This window comes from Rissa tridactyla, chromosome 9 (assembly GCF_028500815.1).
Source record: "Rissa tridactyla isolate bRisTri1 chromosome 9, bRisTri1.patW.cur.20221130, whole genome shotgun sequence".
Taxonomy (NCBI): domain Eukaryota; kingdom Metazoa; phylum Chordata; class Aves; order Charadriiformes; family Laridae; genus Rissa; species Rissa tridactyla.
The window spans coordinates 36,794,903-36,812,581 of NC_071474.1; the positions used below are offsets into that span (position 1 = coordinate 36,794,903).

At 40.6% G+C, this 17,679-nt stretch overlaps 1 protein-coding gene across 3 annotated transcripts in view; it reads left to right on the forward strand.

Annotated features, from left to right (window-relative positions):
• Window positions 1–7,807: 7,807 nt before the first annotated feature.
• TENM1 (teneurin transmembrane protein 1) overlaps window positions 7,808–17,679 on the forward strand; it is a 942,055-nt gene continuing 932,183 nt past the window's right edge. For all 3 annotated transcript variants that reach the window (XM_054214857.1, XM_054214863.1, XM_054214865.1), the window contains exon 1: window positions 7,808–7,879. The gene's annotated coding sequence lies outside the window, so the exon portion shown is untranslated. The remainder of the gene's footprint in view (window positions 7,880–17,679) is intronic.

Genomic DNA, 17,679 nt, shown 5'->3' on the forward strand with positions numbered 1-17,679 from the left:
AATCAGAGCAGAAAGAAGGGAAGAGTTTTGATTCACCTTTCCACAGGTGAGAATTTATTTCAAGGTTGTGGATTTGTCCCCAGTATCATTTCAATTTAAAAAATAATTCAGAATTAGAGGTGGTCAAGAGTTTCCTTCCACAATGATTATGTCATGGGAAATGTACTAGAATTGAAATATTTCACCTCCTTCATAAACCTAAAGCATTTTGGTTTTTTGTTGATTATGCGTTTATTTGCATCCACCCAGATGCTGTGGGAATATAACACGGGAATTAAAATTGAAAGCAATACTTTATTCCTTTTTCTTCTTCTGTGGACCAAAATCTTAATGCAAACTTTTAAGACTATGTCCACTGGCTTCCAGCAGCACAGGCTCTTTTCTGAACTGCACAGGGTGCTGCAGCAGAATTAAGGCAGGGGTTCCCCCGAAGCCAGTGCTCGCTGGTACTGAAGAGTGCCAGTGGCTGAATGGTGCTTCGGAAGGGAATGAACAATTTCAGAATTTCCAACCTTAAATCTGTGCCGTAACTCTGCAGAAAATGTTGATTACCTGAGTTTTTATTCCTAATTTAAGAGAAATATCAAAATATTGGCGTTTTTATTGGAAATTGGGATTTTGCACAGCTCGTAAGGAGAGGAACAGCAGTCACACTGTAACTCCCCCTACGAGAAGGGGTCATTACTTGTAGCTGTTGTATCCCATCTGCTTTACAGGCTCTGCCATTTGTCTGTAGAAAAGAATTACTTGAAAAACTTAGCAGCATTATCACTCTCATATTTCCTCTTCCTTGTATTCTGTATTTCTTGGTGTGAGCATCACTACGTTGCCTGCCTTCTTTTTTTTTTTCCTGGTTACTGCAGCTGTGATAGCAGAAAGCCCCAGGCTAAGTATTACTAACAGCAAGAACATTTTTAAGGCCGCTCCAGGAAGTAGACAAGTACCCAACATGGCATGTCTATGTGTTACCCCTTCCTCAGACTTTTTGTTGTTTGTTCTGCTTCTTCTGGAGCAGAGTTTCACTCTTGGCAGCCTTCCTCTGCAATCTAACACACCATCTTTCAGCTCCTCTTGTCCTGAGACAACGGGGAGCCCCGTCAGCACTAGGTGGAATCAAGCATTTCTGGAGAAAGAAAGAAACCTCCTGACAATAGAAAGAAAGATCTAGCATGAGCAATAATTTGAGATAGTGGTGGAAAGAGGAGGAGGTGCATGAAGAGAAAAGATAAAGGCAGAAGAAGAGACAGGATCAAAAGGGAGGGGAGATGAAAAGCAAGAGCGGAACTGTGGGGGAGAGAACAAGGGAAATGCTACAGCAGCACCAAAGAGCTTAGAGACTCTAAAAAATGTTAAGAGCGTTGGTATGTTCAGAAATCAACTTCTCTTTACCTCTGTGTAGAATAGTGTGTCCAAACTTAGTTTTAGCATCTACGTAGCTGTAAAGCAACCACCTTATCCATTATTTTAATGCAAAGTGTCAGGGTTGACAGTGAGACTTTGCCTTACACAATGGCAGGTGTCTTATCTCCTTCGGGGAAAAAAGTCTACATTTTCCTTTGCTGGGTCTGCACTTGTATCCTGAAGCTATTCTGTGCCTTGCAGAAATAATGCAGAACCAGATGTACACAAGCTGTGTCACACGCAACCGGCAGTCAATTCCTGCCCGCTCACATTTGCCCAAGAAAAGATAAATATTCCTTTGAAATCAACAGGCAGATTGGGTATCTGCCTTTTCATATTACCTTTGAGATTAAGAAGATAAGTGGTGTTTTATTTTTTGTCTTTTAAGGTGCCATTTAACTTTCCCAAGCAGCTGATCACAGGTTAGGAATGGGAGGACAGGAGGGTGCTTTTTGTCTTATCTCTCTGATTTATTGCTGAACTCTCAAACTGTTGGATTCACCCACCTGAAACCCTCACTCATCTCACCAGCACTAAAGAGAAGAGTGCTTCTGGTTTTGATTTACTCTAGAAATACGTATTTTTTATTATGAAGCACAAATTTCCTATAATGGCTTTCAGATCCCTAAGGAGAAGCTTTTCCAGCCTGATTCACATATTGATAATGTAATACAATATATTTTCCCTTATGGCTCTGAAGTGCAGGTCTCAAAAGCTCAACTTAAAAAATCTGTCTGAAACTTGTAAGTTACTCTGTGGAGGTGATTTGTGTAAGGTGCCGAGACATGCCTGCAGACCACCCTGTCTGTGTCGGATGGAAAAGAGCACCTCCGTATTAGCAACGCTGAAACAGAGTACAGATAATACTTAGGTTTATAAATGTTTCATTCCTTTTTTGAGCAGCATTTGGTTTATATCGGCTTCCCTAAGGTGACTGGCATGGCACTGCGTGATTCATTACAATATGACATGACAAGAAAAAACACCGCAAAGATACAATATTGTTATCAGAAAAAGATGGGCCTTTTTGGCATTAAGAACACTTCAGGACATAGTCTGTAGATGTAAATGCATGTAACTCCTATTGGGACTAAATGTCATTTCTGTTCGGATAAGAAGCGGAGAATGTAAGAGCTTTAAACTGTCAGTGAAAAAACATGACAAGATTTACCAGGGTCTGCTGACTGAAATCGCCTCCCTGGGAGCCGCGGGCGCCGCCAGCCCGGCTGAGGGGCTCAGCTCTGCCCTGGGGCCACCGGAACCGGCCGGAACCGGCCGTGTCCGGCACGGGGCAGCCCCTCGGCTCTCCTCAGAGAGGAGCCTGTGCGGTGCTGACTCTAGACACGGGCACCCAATCCTTCCCCCTGGGGAATTCAGCATAGCTTTGCAAAAATGTTTGTTTTCTGGAGTGTGTGTGCGCCCAGCAGGATTCCTGGGTGCCTCTCTGCAGGCTGCGTGGCTTCTCAGCATCTCAGAACCTTCCTGTCCCTCCACTGTCCCCGCCTGCCCCGCGGCTCTGGGAAATGGGCACCTTCAGCAGTCTGTCACATGGAGCTCCCCGGTGGAGCTGAGAAGTCAAGTGTGTCAGGACCAGCGAGGTACCTGGTGGGACTCGTGTGAGGGCTGGAGGAAGGAGGGATCTGCCTGGGACCTGGGGAGCAGCCCCAGAGCCATTTCACCACAGGGCATCCCTGCACCCGCGGCACGGCTGCGCGGTCCACAGCCCTGGCCTCCGTTGCACTGGTGGGAAAGCCATCCGGTTTCCAGAAAAGCAGAGGTTTTCAGCAGCGCTAACTTGCTTTCACTGGAGTTACTAGAGAGGAGAGGTAAGAAGCTGGCAAACCTTCAAGATATTCCAGGAAATACAGCACACTTCTAATTCATATCATTTAAGCATCTGAGAAGCTGAAAAGCATGATAATAGCACCTCTGTCCCCAATGCAGCCATTTTGCAGGGCTTTTGGAGACAGAAGATGGTTTTAACCCCAGCTTCTGCTGTAAGTTTGCAATCATCTTTTTGCTGAATGTTCTCTAAATATATGCTTACATTTTGCTGGCTTGGGGCACGTTTGAAAGCCCACTAAGTTACAGGCAATGTTGATCTTTCTTATATTAGGCATTTTTATTAGATCCTCTGTAAACACTCCCTCTAGTAAGCGTGTTTTCAAGAATATATTTGGGAAACAGACAAAAAAGGATTGGGATATGTCTGTGTCTGTCTGCAGTATTCACTCAGGCCAGTGGCCAGGGAGGTGTGAGAACAGCAATCCCAGTTCTGCTGGTGAGTGAACCTCAGTATAAAGCACCTGGGACTGCTGTTTAAAGTAAATCAACTAAAAGCCTACATGAGAAACAGAAAATTTTCTGAAAGTTAACCCAAATCGGGATTCATTTCAGTAGTATGGAGATTCAAAATATCTGGATAATTGTTTTTTTGTATTTCAGCGCTTTTGTGCTGTTCTCCTTATTGTTCCATTATAAGGGGATAATGGCAAGGGGTCAGCTCCAGGCACAAACACAGTCTTTCCTCCAGTAAATGCCAGATGAACTTACCCCTATGGCCAGTTATCAGCCCTGCCTGATGGCCTGACTGGGAAGCTGGTTAAAAACCATGTCCTGTAAGGCAGATCTGCTAACATTGCCCAGGAAGATGAATTGTCTCCGAGTGCCATCCAAAAGCAAAGTTTTCCTGTTATCTCCATTGTACAGAGTGAAATAGGACCCAGTAAAGTGGTGCTGCACTGGTTCCTGCTGGGGTTTACAGGCCTTGTACTGCTGGAGGAGGCAGCACCCCTTCACCCCCCTTCTTTTGTGTCACCCACTGGCACCATGGCAAATCACTGCCACGGCAGAGGAAGGCAAGCGCCTGCTTTCAGTCCGTTTGCTGTGTTGGAGATACTGCAGTGAGGAGCTGAGCTTCCCTCCCCACGCTATTTCTGTGCAGGCAGCTGGGTACCTGCCTGAATGCTCAGTGCACCCGAATACTTCTCTTTCCCGTCTTTATTTTTATTTCTGCTCTTTATTGAAGCTGTTAGAGGCATCAGGGCTTTAACAGTCCCCAAAGTGCATCTTCTGAAGCTGAGGTGCTCTGGATGGGAATGCCGTGAAACAGTGTAGACAGCTGCTTGGGGAATACACTGAGGGAGGGAGTTGGTGGAAGTGGTTAATGTGAGCCATTTCAAAGCAAGTTGATGCTGAAGTTGCACTGGATGAATTGCAAGAGGTGCGTAGCAGTTAGAGATGTTACAGCAGTGGCCACTGGAAAAGTCACTGTTTCTCAACAGCTACCACATACTGGTACCAGAGATACCAGCAGTGTTTCCTATGGTACAGGCAGGGAAACCTGACATCTCACATGCAACCACATCCCTGGAGTTAGAACAGTAAAGGCAGGGTGATAACACTTGGTGAGGGCTAACTTGGAAATCAGGCATGTGGAAACCAAATGCTGTTCTTAGTCCATACAGCAAGTCACTGACATTACAAGGAAAGAAGTTCAAGGAAAAGAAGAAAGTTAATAAGCTTAATTTGTCTTTTAAGAACAGCAATCTTCAGAATTAACTTATTTTGATGCTCCTTCACAATAAATGCAGAAATAGTACAATAACCACACTATGAGCCTCCCATTTCACATTCAGTCTCTCTGGGTTTAGCATTTCAATACAAAAGAGTACTAATCATAGTGTCAGAGCTGGAGTACCTTGTGCCTCTAAACATTTTGCAGGAAGAAGGTTTCCATGGCTGCCAAAGCTGTTATGTAAATGGGACAGCATCTCCATCCTCTGTAGTGGCTCCTGGATACCCCAAGGTCTTTTCCAGACTGCAAGATGCTCTGGGATCAAAAGGACCACAACAACACAGTGCTGTTTCTCTCACACTTTTGTTTGGCATGAACAAGGACCTGGTCCCATCCCCAGAAAGGTAGAATAATCAACTGAGCTTTCCAAGAATTTCAAGATGCTCTGCGTTTCTAGCACTAAACAGATTGAAAGAGAGCACTGCAGAAATTATTGCAGAGGGCATGTCCTGATCACAGCACCATGCAGGGGGTACTCTGCAAAGCTGAACCTACTGTCCTTGGATTGCTGAACATCTGGCCCCTTTTCTAAATTTTGTGTCTCAGCTTATTAGTAAAAAACACTATTTCTTTACAGCATTGACTGAGGCAGGAAAAGAGAAGTTAGGAAGAAGATAAGCACATGCAAAAGGTATGCTGTTTGACTTTACACTGGTTTCAATGAGAAGAATACAAAGGGGGAAACCATGCTCCTGTTTGGCTATTTTGGCTGAAAACCTGGGATCAGCGATACTACGTGTGCGCCACTTCTGGCCACCTGTACAGTGAAACTCAACTCTACACCATGTGTGCAGTGAATCCAGGCTGCTCCCACCGCACATGTGAATCAGTGAGTGGTCTTTACAGCAGGGGTAACAGGTATGGTAGCATGTCTGTCATCTTCACAGTGCTGCATCAGAGCTCTTTCCAGATAGGTGACAGCAGCCCCCATCCCTGCAGCCCATTCATTCAAATTATACTGATGAAACATTAAGCAAACCCTGCTCTGTCAGTCTGATGTTTTGCTTACAGAAATGGTGATGTTCTAAATAAAAATAGTTTGAGATCCTGCCAATGTGAACACTATTATAAGCCAAAAATCTATTTTGCATCAAAACCAGTTGCTTATTGTCCTGGAGAAATACACAAGACATTCTATCTTGAGCTTTCTTGTGTGAGAATCAGGAAAAAACCCGATGTTGTGTTTCATGTAGTTTCAATCCTACCTTCTGGGCCAGCTGGCAACCCTGGAATTTGCAGATTGTAGTTGCTTCTTTAATTGTTTTCCAATTATTTGTTTTAAGATTTTAAAACATAATCCCAAGCCGTTCAATTAACATCACTTCACAGTGCACACACTCTGCTATCCATCTGCTCAAGTTGTCTTTAACTGACACCGTCTTGTATCTGGTGTTCGTAACTATCAAACGTATTCCAACATAATCCACCTTCTGTTCCCAGCTAAAAACCAGATTTTGCCATTTTTTATTCTAACACCTGTGCAGCTATCAACATTTTTCCACTGGAGATTTGTCATTGGTGAATGTATGCGTTGGGAACTGAGGTTACTTTAATACATTCACAGAAGCAAACCATCATATGTTTTAAATCCAGAAAGGATTATTGTCTGCTCTGGCCTCTTCAGTAACAGAGACCATAAAATTTCCCTGCTCTAGTTCCTGATACTGGTTTAATACTTGAACCAAAGTCTGTCTGTTTAAAAAGAAAAAGTTTCTACTTAACATTTAACTAGTAATAAATCCACATAGTTATCCTGGGTATTAGCTACTCTCAGTGATAAAAATTTGCACTTTATTTCTCAATCTGAAAATGTTGGATTTTGACTACAAACATTTTTCTTTATTTAGAATGAAAAGCTTTCCCATCCATCTGCTGGCTCCTGCATAGGTTCTTAAAACCTGAGCTTGTCACAGCTAAACCTTCTCTTTGGATAAATAAATAGATTTACACCCTGATTTTTTTAACATAAAGCATATCCCTAGCCCTTGATTATTCCTGGAGCTATAAAACCTAAGTAGTTAATCACACTTTTTCCTAAAATGTGGCTAGAGAAGAAAGAGAATATACTTGCTATCATGTGCCAACAGTTGTGAATGTAAAATAATATTGCCTCCCTAATCTGACCTTAATCTCAAGAGAAAAAGCAGGCTATCATTCCCTATTCGTATTTTTTGTGCTACGCTATGGTTTTATAATCTTTTATTCTATGCCTGACGGTAGCTTCTTTCCCAGGAGGAAGCACCTTCACCTCCAGAAGGTACCATGGGGCTCCCTACACAGCTTTCTTGCCCTTCTCTGCACTTCCCGTAGCTCTACCGCTTTGCTCCTGGTTCTCATGATATGGAGCACCTTGTGAACTTTTCAGTAGGCAGCTCAAAAAAAAAAAAACTACAACAAAAAGCAAACAACCCAGGAGGAAGTCATTGTTTTCACAAAGCTTAATTAAACTGTGGAACTCATTGCTAACAGATATTGTAGATGCTGAAATGTTGTGGAGTTCAAGAAGTGAATAGACAAAGCTGTTGGGTGAGTGAATTCAACCAGGGCTATCAAAGACCTGGAACCTCTGATTCAGGATGTCACTCACAGATTACCTAAAGCTGAGGTCATTCATTAGGAAAGGGTCAACACCTGTGTCTCTCTCTCCTTATGTGCATGCTGTGAAGTGCCCACAAGTGTACCTTGTCCGGAGCAGGGAGGTGCTCTGGGTTAGTACTGCAGTGAGTGGGGTGGTGCTGGGGCTGGCTGCTGCCCTTGAGGAGTGCCCTGCTGCCAAAGGATGGGTGTAACGTGAGCTGCAGGGATGTGAAAGCTTTGAGCACTTTTGGCTTTCCTTTCATGAGGATTTATTGATCATTCTTCTGCATTTGAAGTGCTGTTCCTCAGAACAGGCTGCAAAAGGTATGATAAGATTTCCTACCTCAAGCTATGCCCTGCAGCACCTTTCCTGGACCACAGAGTGATTCTTTCCTTCCCCTTTTTGTTATTGTTATACTTAAGTTTGAGGAGGTTTGAAGGAAAACTCTGTTACAATATGCTTTATGATGCCTGTATTGGTGTAAGCAGCCTGTGTCCCTGATATTCCTGTGTTATCCTAGAAGAGAATTGGGTCTCTGTTTCTTGTGTGTGTGTGTTAAATGTGCAGTTTATGCTTGGGAGTTTTAGAGCTTTTCTGTATATAGTTGTCTGTGGACTCTTCCTATCTTGTTAACACTGCAGGTGACTTCCTGTCCCTATAACTTTAAAACATTTCTAAAAACAAGCATCGTAGTATTTTTCTGGTTGTAGCATAGATTAAGCTGATATTTGCAAGGCACTTGTTTTATGTGAGTTCTTAGTCTTATGAAAATAGTTCTCATTTATACTACATTCTGGGTATTAAACCAAAGCCTAAATTATCTAATGATCTTTCTCTGTCTTATGTCTATACACATAGGTTTTTAATGTAGCAGCTATCTATTTATTATGTCTCCTATAATTAAAATTAGCCAATAGTACAGGGAGCTCCATTGCTCCCATAGTTAAGCTAAACTCTGCTTAGGCTGCGTATATTATCTGAAAGCATTCCCATTTTTCAATGCCTCAAAACCACAGGGTCCAGTTCTGCAAACCTTAAGCCACATGAGCGATCCCTTGTCCGCTGAAATCAATGGAATCCCTTGTGTGAATAAGGATTACGCTAGTGAATAAAGGGTTTTCAGACTGGGGCCCTAACCCTTTTTTAATTAACCTTCTAAGAAGGAATTTATACAGGAAAACTCTGGCTCAGTGGTGAGCAGTCAATAAACCATGTCTTTGTAATTCCTTCCTTCCTTTATGGGCCCTTTGTGTGAGGCTTAAGTGAAATGGATCTCACTGTCTATATCCCTTCCTTACTTCCCTCCTGCCCAAGCTAATCACTTCATAAATGTCATAGTTTCTCTCTATTGTTCCCCTTTTGGGTAGATTTGCTCTTGTCTCATTCAGTGACTGCTAGCTTAACTATTTTTTTTTTTTTTTTTTACATTACAAAAAAAGAAGACAAAATGGACTGAAATGTCAGGGAGAGAGATTCCATCTTATTTCAACCTCTGGGAATCAAAATACTAATTTTTATATGAAAAATCTAGTAAGTCACTTTTTGATATATGGAAGCTTCTACTTCCTATTTTTCAATATTACAGATGACCTGTCCTAAATATAAAGTTCTAGGATTTGGAGGTTTATTTTTAAAATAATCTCTTGTAATTTTCCATCTTCAGGTTCACCTTAGTGCTTTAAAATGTCACGGTTACTGTTTGTTTGCCATTACAGATTAACTATGGTGGCCCAGAAGCAAGATCAGCAAATAACAGAAAACAGAATAATAGGCTGATGTGCTTGTTTAGCTAAAGTGTTTTCTGATAACATTGCAGACTGGCGAATTGAAAGTGGTAGGAAATGGTGGAAACAGAGAAAACAAAGATCTCTATTGCTCTCCAACAAGTGCAAATTTTGCTGCAATCTGCAGGACATAAGGGATTTCTAACTGTTGCAAATAATATAGTGTTTTCTCAGCGCTGAAATGAAGCTGAAGGACAGATGAAATGTTCTGCCTTTATGTTAGTCGATGGGAAGTATTCTCTTATTTCTGTTTTCCAGTTACCTACAAACAGCTTTTTAATTTCCGAGAGTATTTTCAGTTACCTGTAAATTGTAGATGCTTCATCGTGTATTGCCTGCTTTGTTTGTGTGTAGCTGGGACTGGTGTGGCTACCTGGGTGTGATGGTCTTTCTGCTTTCTGACTACAATATTTCCTAGTGAACATAGAAGGTCCACTTCATTTTGGATAAACACGTGCAAGTCAGGTTGCAGAATTATTTATAAGAAAACTTCTGTTCACACAAATATTTGCAGATGTGTGGATGGAACAGAAGGTCTGAACATCTTAATTCAAGACAGTACCATGATAAAATGTTGGTTAATAATTTTTCTGCTGTTCGTCCGACCCTTAGCATTTTTACATGTATGAAGATGTTGAATTAGCTGGCAAGTGGTTTAGTTGATACACTGAGAAGCAACGTCAGTATGATATGGCGGCTTTTTTGATCCTGAAGAATAAAAGGGGTGCCAACAAATGCTCACGTTGGCCTCAGTCCAGTTATTCCTGAAGGATACCTTGCACTGCGTTTGTTTGTCTTTCCTCTGATCCTTCTTTGAATACATTCCCTCTTTTCTTCTCTCTGCTTAATCACTTGCAGTCTGTTCAAAAGAATTGGTTTGGTTCTGTCAAGATCTACGTCTGTAATGACAAAGTCCCATTTTTTTGGGTCTTCTTTCACAATGATTGTGAATAGAGATTTCTTAAATAATATGCAGGCACAAGTATGGAAACACAGTGGATAGCTTCTGGAATTTCAGCTTGGGGGGAAGCTGTCTTTAGAGAGGTGTTCAGTGGAGTATCTCTCTTTTTAAAAGTTCTCAGGAAATGCAGTATCTTTCCCCTTCCTGGGGCGCGTTAGGCAAAGACAGTAGATTTATGTCTATGTGGTCTACAGCTCGGGACTACTGTTAGGAGAACTCATTTCTTGTTATCTTACCAGGTACCACCTATTCTTTGCTAGAAACCTCCCAAATCCACAGTTGGCAACTTTGCAAATGGTCTAAGGGTCTGTCTGGTAATAAATCCCTGCTTGCAGATTGTTAGGGTAGAAATTTTTCACTTTTAGCTCCTCCCACGTCAGAGAGACAGGGCAGTGTTGTACAGCAGCTGTGAGTACAAACATAAGTTTATTCCCAACTCATGACCGAATACTGGTATTGCCGTCCCAGCTCTATGCATCCTCAAAACCTGGCATGGGGCAGGGGTAAATGCCCTGTTAAGAGGCATTTAAGAGAATGGTGTTACACCGTTTAAGTTTTTTTCCTACTATTCTGGCATACAAGCTGAGGTGGGGGAAGCTGTTATTGTGAACCTTAATATAAATAAATATGTTCTCTATATTTCTCACTGACCTTGTCATGGTACTTCCTGGTTGCTGCATTCCCCTGCCCTCTAATGCTCCTCTACCAGACCTTCAATAAGACACTTCATTTCTGCTAAGAGAAGCTGTTGCCTAATCTCAAAATGCCCCTCTTCCTCTAACTTGCATTTCCTTCCACTAGTTTGTTGCATCATACTCGCAATTCTCTTCCTAATGCTTTCTGTGTTTTCTAGACTTTATCTCTTAGTCTCAGAAAGGAATTAATAACCCTTCTGACAACTTGATCTATTTAGCCTTTCACCCTAATTTATTCTCAGATAAATTTTTACAGCCTAAAAATCTACTGCTATGAAGTCACGTATGGCTCTTCAACTCATTTTTGCCTTCAGTGACCTAGCATCTTAAGTAGGCTCAAATATAAAGTCTATTTGCAGTTTTCACTTGTTCACTCAGTGAATCTCAAGTTTTAAACCCAGATTTACCATTATTCTAAAAAGCTGATTTATTTACCAGGAATGACTCCTTTTTGTAATTAGAGAACCTCTAAACTTCACATAAAACCAGTTTCTTATAACTGTAATTTCTCTGATTCCCTCAAAAGAGATTCTTTGTAAAGGGCTGCATCAGTATTTTGGATTTCTAAGTATTCCTATGTCTTGGTTTTCAAAACAGGCTGAGCATTAAGATTCTCTGAAGGCAGCAGTCTTGGGTTTTTTTTAATTAAAATATCTATTAATTTTTGACATAAAAATCTAATTTTAAAGCTCTTATTATGACTGGTTTGACCATAAAACTTTTTAACAAGCCATGTTTATTTAAGGAGATGGGGTAATAGTGTCATTTCTAAGCAAGCTGAATCAGCAGTACGTGTTTTGGTAAATTTTCTGTTAATATTTTTAGACAGTCTGAAAGAAACCTTTATCGGTGATTTGCATGGATGGAAGGAAAACTTTCATAAATAGAATTTTTTTTCTTGGTAATTTCTTTATTGATGAAGTGGTAAATACTTTTTCTAGCCTTCTTCCGAGATCACCTGCCATATTCCCAATACGGATCAGAAAGGCCTGATTCTTTTAGGTAGGCATTTCCCAGTGCTGACAGGTTGCACCAATTTGAACTTTTAGCAACCACGTTTCAAGTCAGCATTTGCCAAATGTAATCTGTAAGTTTTCTGAGGATATGTGCTTGGTCTCTCAAATGCAGTACTCTATAATTCTGTTTTTCAGAGTAATTACAGACACTGAATGAAACTGAATTTGATTTGTAAGTCATTGCTGGTTCTTCCAAGCCCAGTTAAGCTGTTCCTTTTGGTACCCCTTTAAATAACTTACAAATTTCTATCAGTTTTATTTCCTCAATAAAGAAAATAGATTATTATGCAGTATCTCTGTGTGTCTAATAATTCTATATTTATCTGGAATTACTAAAAACAGGTTTTGGAATCCGATTGTCTGTGTGATTTCCATTTATTGTGGAGAGATAAAATCCTACAAATGTGCGTGAGAGCCTGATTCAAGAATACAGCAGTAGAGAGGGTTACAGGAGCTTGGCGTTTGCACCACGAGGATGGCAAACACTACGCAAGGAGTTCACAGGGACCAGAGAAAGCATGGTTGTTTGATGGCTCTAGACAATTGGTTTAAGTCAGAAAATTGGAACAATGCATTATAACGAATTATATCAGTGATGAGAAAAGGGTGACACTTTTACAGAGTGTAATGAGAGCTAAAGCCTATAACGTGCTGTATAGCTTAACAGCTGGTATTAAATCAGCAGACAAAACGTTTGCTGAGATTGTGGAAAGTCTACAAAATTACCTTTCTGGTATCTGCTGAATGTATCTGCTTCTATAAAGAGGATCAAAAGAGAAAATTCTTGAATTTGTCAGTTCAGAAAAAGTTTAAATGATGTGTTAAGAGACTGGATAGTGTATGATATGCAAAAATGAAACAGTCAAAAAATGGTTATTGACCGGAGTAATTGATCCAAAGCAGCACATGGGAGAGCAGCAGGGCAGTGGAGGACACTGGAACGCTGTAGGCAACCTGTGTAACCACTAAACGGCATTCTAAATCGAAAGCTCAAACTAGGCAAGCCAAGCAGCATGTCTTGTCTCTGTCTTATCATGCAAATGAGTGCTGATCTCAAGTAACTGAAAGAATTTGGGCTATACAGAGAATTAAGTGCAGGTTGCTTCCAAACCTGTTACCCCCTTTACGAAGGCAATATAAAATACATTCAGAGCCGTGACGCTGCAGAGGACAATGTCTGTTGTAGTCTGCTGTAGTCTATTGTAAAAGCACGAGTACCTTTACAGCAATTTAAGTTAGGATACAATAACCAAAATGTTATTGTTAAAAGTGGAGGGAGTAGACTCTGAAATGTATTTTTGACAGTATTCTCAGACACCAGAGAAGAAGCAGCAGTAAGACCTGATGCTTTAAATGCACAGAAAAAAAATCTGCATCTTCTAAGCATTTTTGCAATGGAGGTAACGTGTAACTATAAATACTATATTCTTCTGTAGCATGCAATGAAGGGAGGAGGTAATTTATTACATGATAGACAGCAGCTGGGAATGTGATTTAGATGGACTGATAGTGCTTAACACTTCTCCAAGCTTTCAGTGGTGTTGGGAGGAGGGTCATACGTGACACACAGTGGAAATTAGCCAGACTCTTCCACGTAGTTTCTCACAGGTTTTAGGACAATATTAGGATCTTAAATTTCTGTCGTTTAGGAGAGGCTAGTCATACAGGTTGCAAGGCTTCTTTAGTACTTAAGAGGGTGGAGCACTACAACACATTTCCGTTAGCTATGATAAAAATGGGTGAGGTTCTGTACATCCAAACTGAATTCAATATTAACTCATGCTTGCAATTTAGTAACTTTTAACTGAAACAGTGGATGAACTTGTTCCATTAGTTGATGGTAAGCTCCCAAGTCTACCTAGAGAAATATGTCTATAAAATTGGAGATTGAAGTTGACAGCAAGAAATACTTCTTCAAAGACAGTTGCAATATCACCAGCTAATCCTATCAATGCCATTGGTACTCTTTTTTATCACTGAACAATAAAACAAATGTTTTATGAGATTCCTTGCACTCGGTGTTACGTGGGAGTTAGTGCTATAGAGCACCTTAAATAGTACTGTACTGTTGAGAAATTGTCAAGAATTTGAAGGTAACAAGGAAAATCCGAAATCTTTTTTTTTAAGATTCAACTGTGTTATGGCTGGCAGAGTTTCACCTAAGCTTTGTGATTTATTTTGAGGAACCTTAACCTTCAAACGTTCCGTATGTGTACCCCTCTTTGCAGGTAGTCAGTTATTTCTGTAGGTTTTTGCCTACGGCAGTAACAGCATTCGATCTGCAGAATGAACTGTTACAGAATGAATAGAAACACATTGATTCACGCGGCATTCTGGGACTTTTCATGAGTAATGGTACTCATATTGTGCAAGAGACTCCTTACACACCTTTGTCTATAAAGCTACCTTATGATGCTTCCCTAAGTGGAACAGGAGCAGTAATTTCACATCTGATGGAAGAGCAGAGTGAAAGGTCCATTGCCTCTGCCTCTAAATTCCTTACCTTGGCAAAACGGAGCTGCGTGGAAATTGAGAAAGGATCTTGGAGCCATTCAGTTCAAACTTTTCACCAGTGTTGTATAGGTAATGATCTATGCTGGTTGAAGATCATCAACTTCTAGTTTCATCTTTAATCCCACAAAAAGGAGTTCCAACCATAACTGCTACAAAGCTTTCAAGATGGGAAGATAGCTCACTGTAGTAGTATTGATTTCAAAACTATCAACAGCCTCATGAATGCAGATTGTTTGGCAAACTTTCCATTGAAATATCACCTGTAAGGGTACGGAAATGGAGTCAGAAGCAGTCTATAGGCTCTGCATGGCACAAATTAAAGCTCTCAACAAACTCATTAAAATTCAAAAATAATCTGAAGACTGAAATTTGTACAACATAAAGTGGGCAGGCATATATGTATAAATTGTTGCATGAGAAGCATAACTGACATCCTTCTTCCTACAAATTTGTGTCTTATACTTCTTCCTTCCTCTCATATTTGGAAAAAATTTTGTGCTCTATGGCTTTTACAACTTTGTCCTTCCCGTAATATTTCCAGTCATGTTCTGCATCCCCTAATTTCCATCAGATCAGTTTCTGTTCTCTCCTATATCATGGTGAAGGCAAGAAGTAGCTTGTGCTTCAGCTCTGAACCAAGCGTGTGCAAACCTGCAGCTGCTGTGCAGGTGTCCCGCCTCATGGGCCAAGAACAAAAGATAACGTGATGCAGCCTGCTCTGTGGGGTCGTTCACTTGCAAGTGGCTCCTGTACCCCATCTTGATGATGGCTGGGGTGTGTGTTGTTGGTTTGGTTGGTTTTATTGGTATGTGTGTGTTTGTGGGGTGTTTCCACCTCCCCCCCCGCTTTTTTTAAAGAAATTAAAAACTTTGAGCTCTTTACTCACATAGCAGGCTTGGTTGAATTTAGTTGGTGGATCCAGAAGTTGCTGGAAGATTGAAATAGTTAAAGCAGGCATGTTTAACCTCAGACATGACATTCTGCTAAGTACCTGAGAAGTTACAGGATGAGCCTGGTAAAATTTGTTTGCTCATCTTATTCTTTCATGATGGAGTCATCCCCTAGAAACTAGGCTTAAGAAAGCTCTGGTTTTAATTTTATTTTATGAAAAAGACCTGTTGGGTCTCTGTTACAATCGTTAAGGCGTGATGTTTAAAGTGCCTTTTTTTTTTTCCCCAAATTCTAGATCCAGAAATCTCCTAGGTATTGATGTCAGAAATAAAATACTAGAAGCCCAGGTTAAGTCCGTCCCCCTCCTCTATCTATCTCAATGGCTAGGAACATCTACAGAAATAGAAGATACAGCATAACTGTCTCAAGGGTTTTACAAAATGCATCTCATGCCTAAATATTTTCACTTTCACCTGAGTTTTGCTAGCAGTGCTTTGTTTAGACTATGTTGGGCCATTTCTCAGGCATGTACATATCTATATTTGTGGGATTTAATGTTTTTACTTCATTAAATATTCACTCTAATGCCCAGGATATAGCAGTGCTGGGACAGGGAAGAGTAAAATTCTTGTTTCTGAAGTAAGGAGTGCCTGGATAAATTGCAGAAACTTAAAGAAGAATGTAATACTCGCCTTAAGGGCCCTAATTGTTTTTTGAAATAAGTAGGATACAAAATGTCACAGCAGCTCCTTACCACCCTGACACAGTGCATTAGTGCAAAGATTTATTCATACTTTCAAGAAAGGAGTGATTCACACTGTAAGTATAAGCAAAGATAACTTAAACAAAATATCAGGTTTCTGTGGGGCAGCTGGAATACAGAACAGACTATTTCAAAACTGATCTTGGCCAAGACACTGAAGAGCTGCATTTTGAACTCTCTCGGGGTTGTTTGTTTTGGGCTTTTTTTTACGCCCTATATATAGAGGGATATTGGAAAGAAACAGAGTAATCGAGTGGTTCCATGAGTATTACCTTCATGTAGGAGGAAAATGAAGTACTGAGAAAAAGCAGAGATAATTTATGGAAACTTGGGGTGATAACTTCAGAGCTTTTATCCTTTGTCTTGTTAAGCAGAAGTGGTATTGAATGTGACATAAAAAACTAGGATGTTTACTCGGATGTTCTGCAGGAGGGACTCTTATTGAAAATACAGAGCATACAATACAGCCAGACAGTGATGTGTGCTAGTACCAGTGAGCTTCATGTTTCTATTTTTACTTGAAGGAACTCTCTTTGAGATATTTCCTACAAAGTAAGAAAGTGTAGCGAGAACAAATACCCTTGAAAGTTCCAGTGTATTCATTTAATGTCCGCTAGCCGTACCCAAAGACACGTTATATATTATTGCCTACCAGACTGTTTGTATATTGCATTACATGTCAACTCTGATTTTGATAGCTAAGGTTGGAGTGGTACTTAGTACACAGTTTCTCAGGGCATTCACCTTGCATAGCAGGAGAGCCCATTAATGAGCACCGAGCAGCTGCTTGGACACCTACGGAGTGGCCGGCATAGCTCTGACAGCATGTAGAAGGGCACTGCAGCAATATGGGGCCAGCTTTCCAGCCCTTTGCAATAGGATGTGCTTGTTGCCATCCAGAGTCCTGGTTATTTCCCCACACTTAATGCTTTTTGGAGAAATGCTGGTGTAGGATAATTGCGCCATGATTCTGGTATTGCAAATGATTACAGATTATTATAGATCATCTCTGTATGTATGTGAACTGCATAATTATACTTTTTATATTACAACACAGCAAGTGTAGATATGTGGAAGTCCTAATATTGTGCAGAGCATAAGGACACATTAGTGATACGCAGGGTAGTACAACTAGCACCACATCTACGATGCTCAGAAATTCTGAACTGTTTATGGAAAGAAGTATTTTATAAATTAGTTTGTCTGGCAATTTCTACTATTACCTTTGCAGTAAAGTCTGCTCAGCGCTCACCTGATTGAGGTATAAGTGCTATGCAAAAAGCTTGGATCTTTAGGGGAAAAACTTTAACAATGCACTGATCAGAGTCAGATGACAATCTTGGACGGTGATGAAGACATGTGGACCCTTTGTTTCCTCATTCAGTGTCAATGGAAGTGTTTATAATCTGGCATGTTTGAGGTAAACTTTTTTCTTTTTTTACCACCTTTTCTACAATCTTAATTTTAGAAGTAGCTGTTAACATTTTGGAGTAAATGAT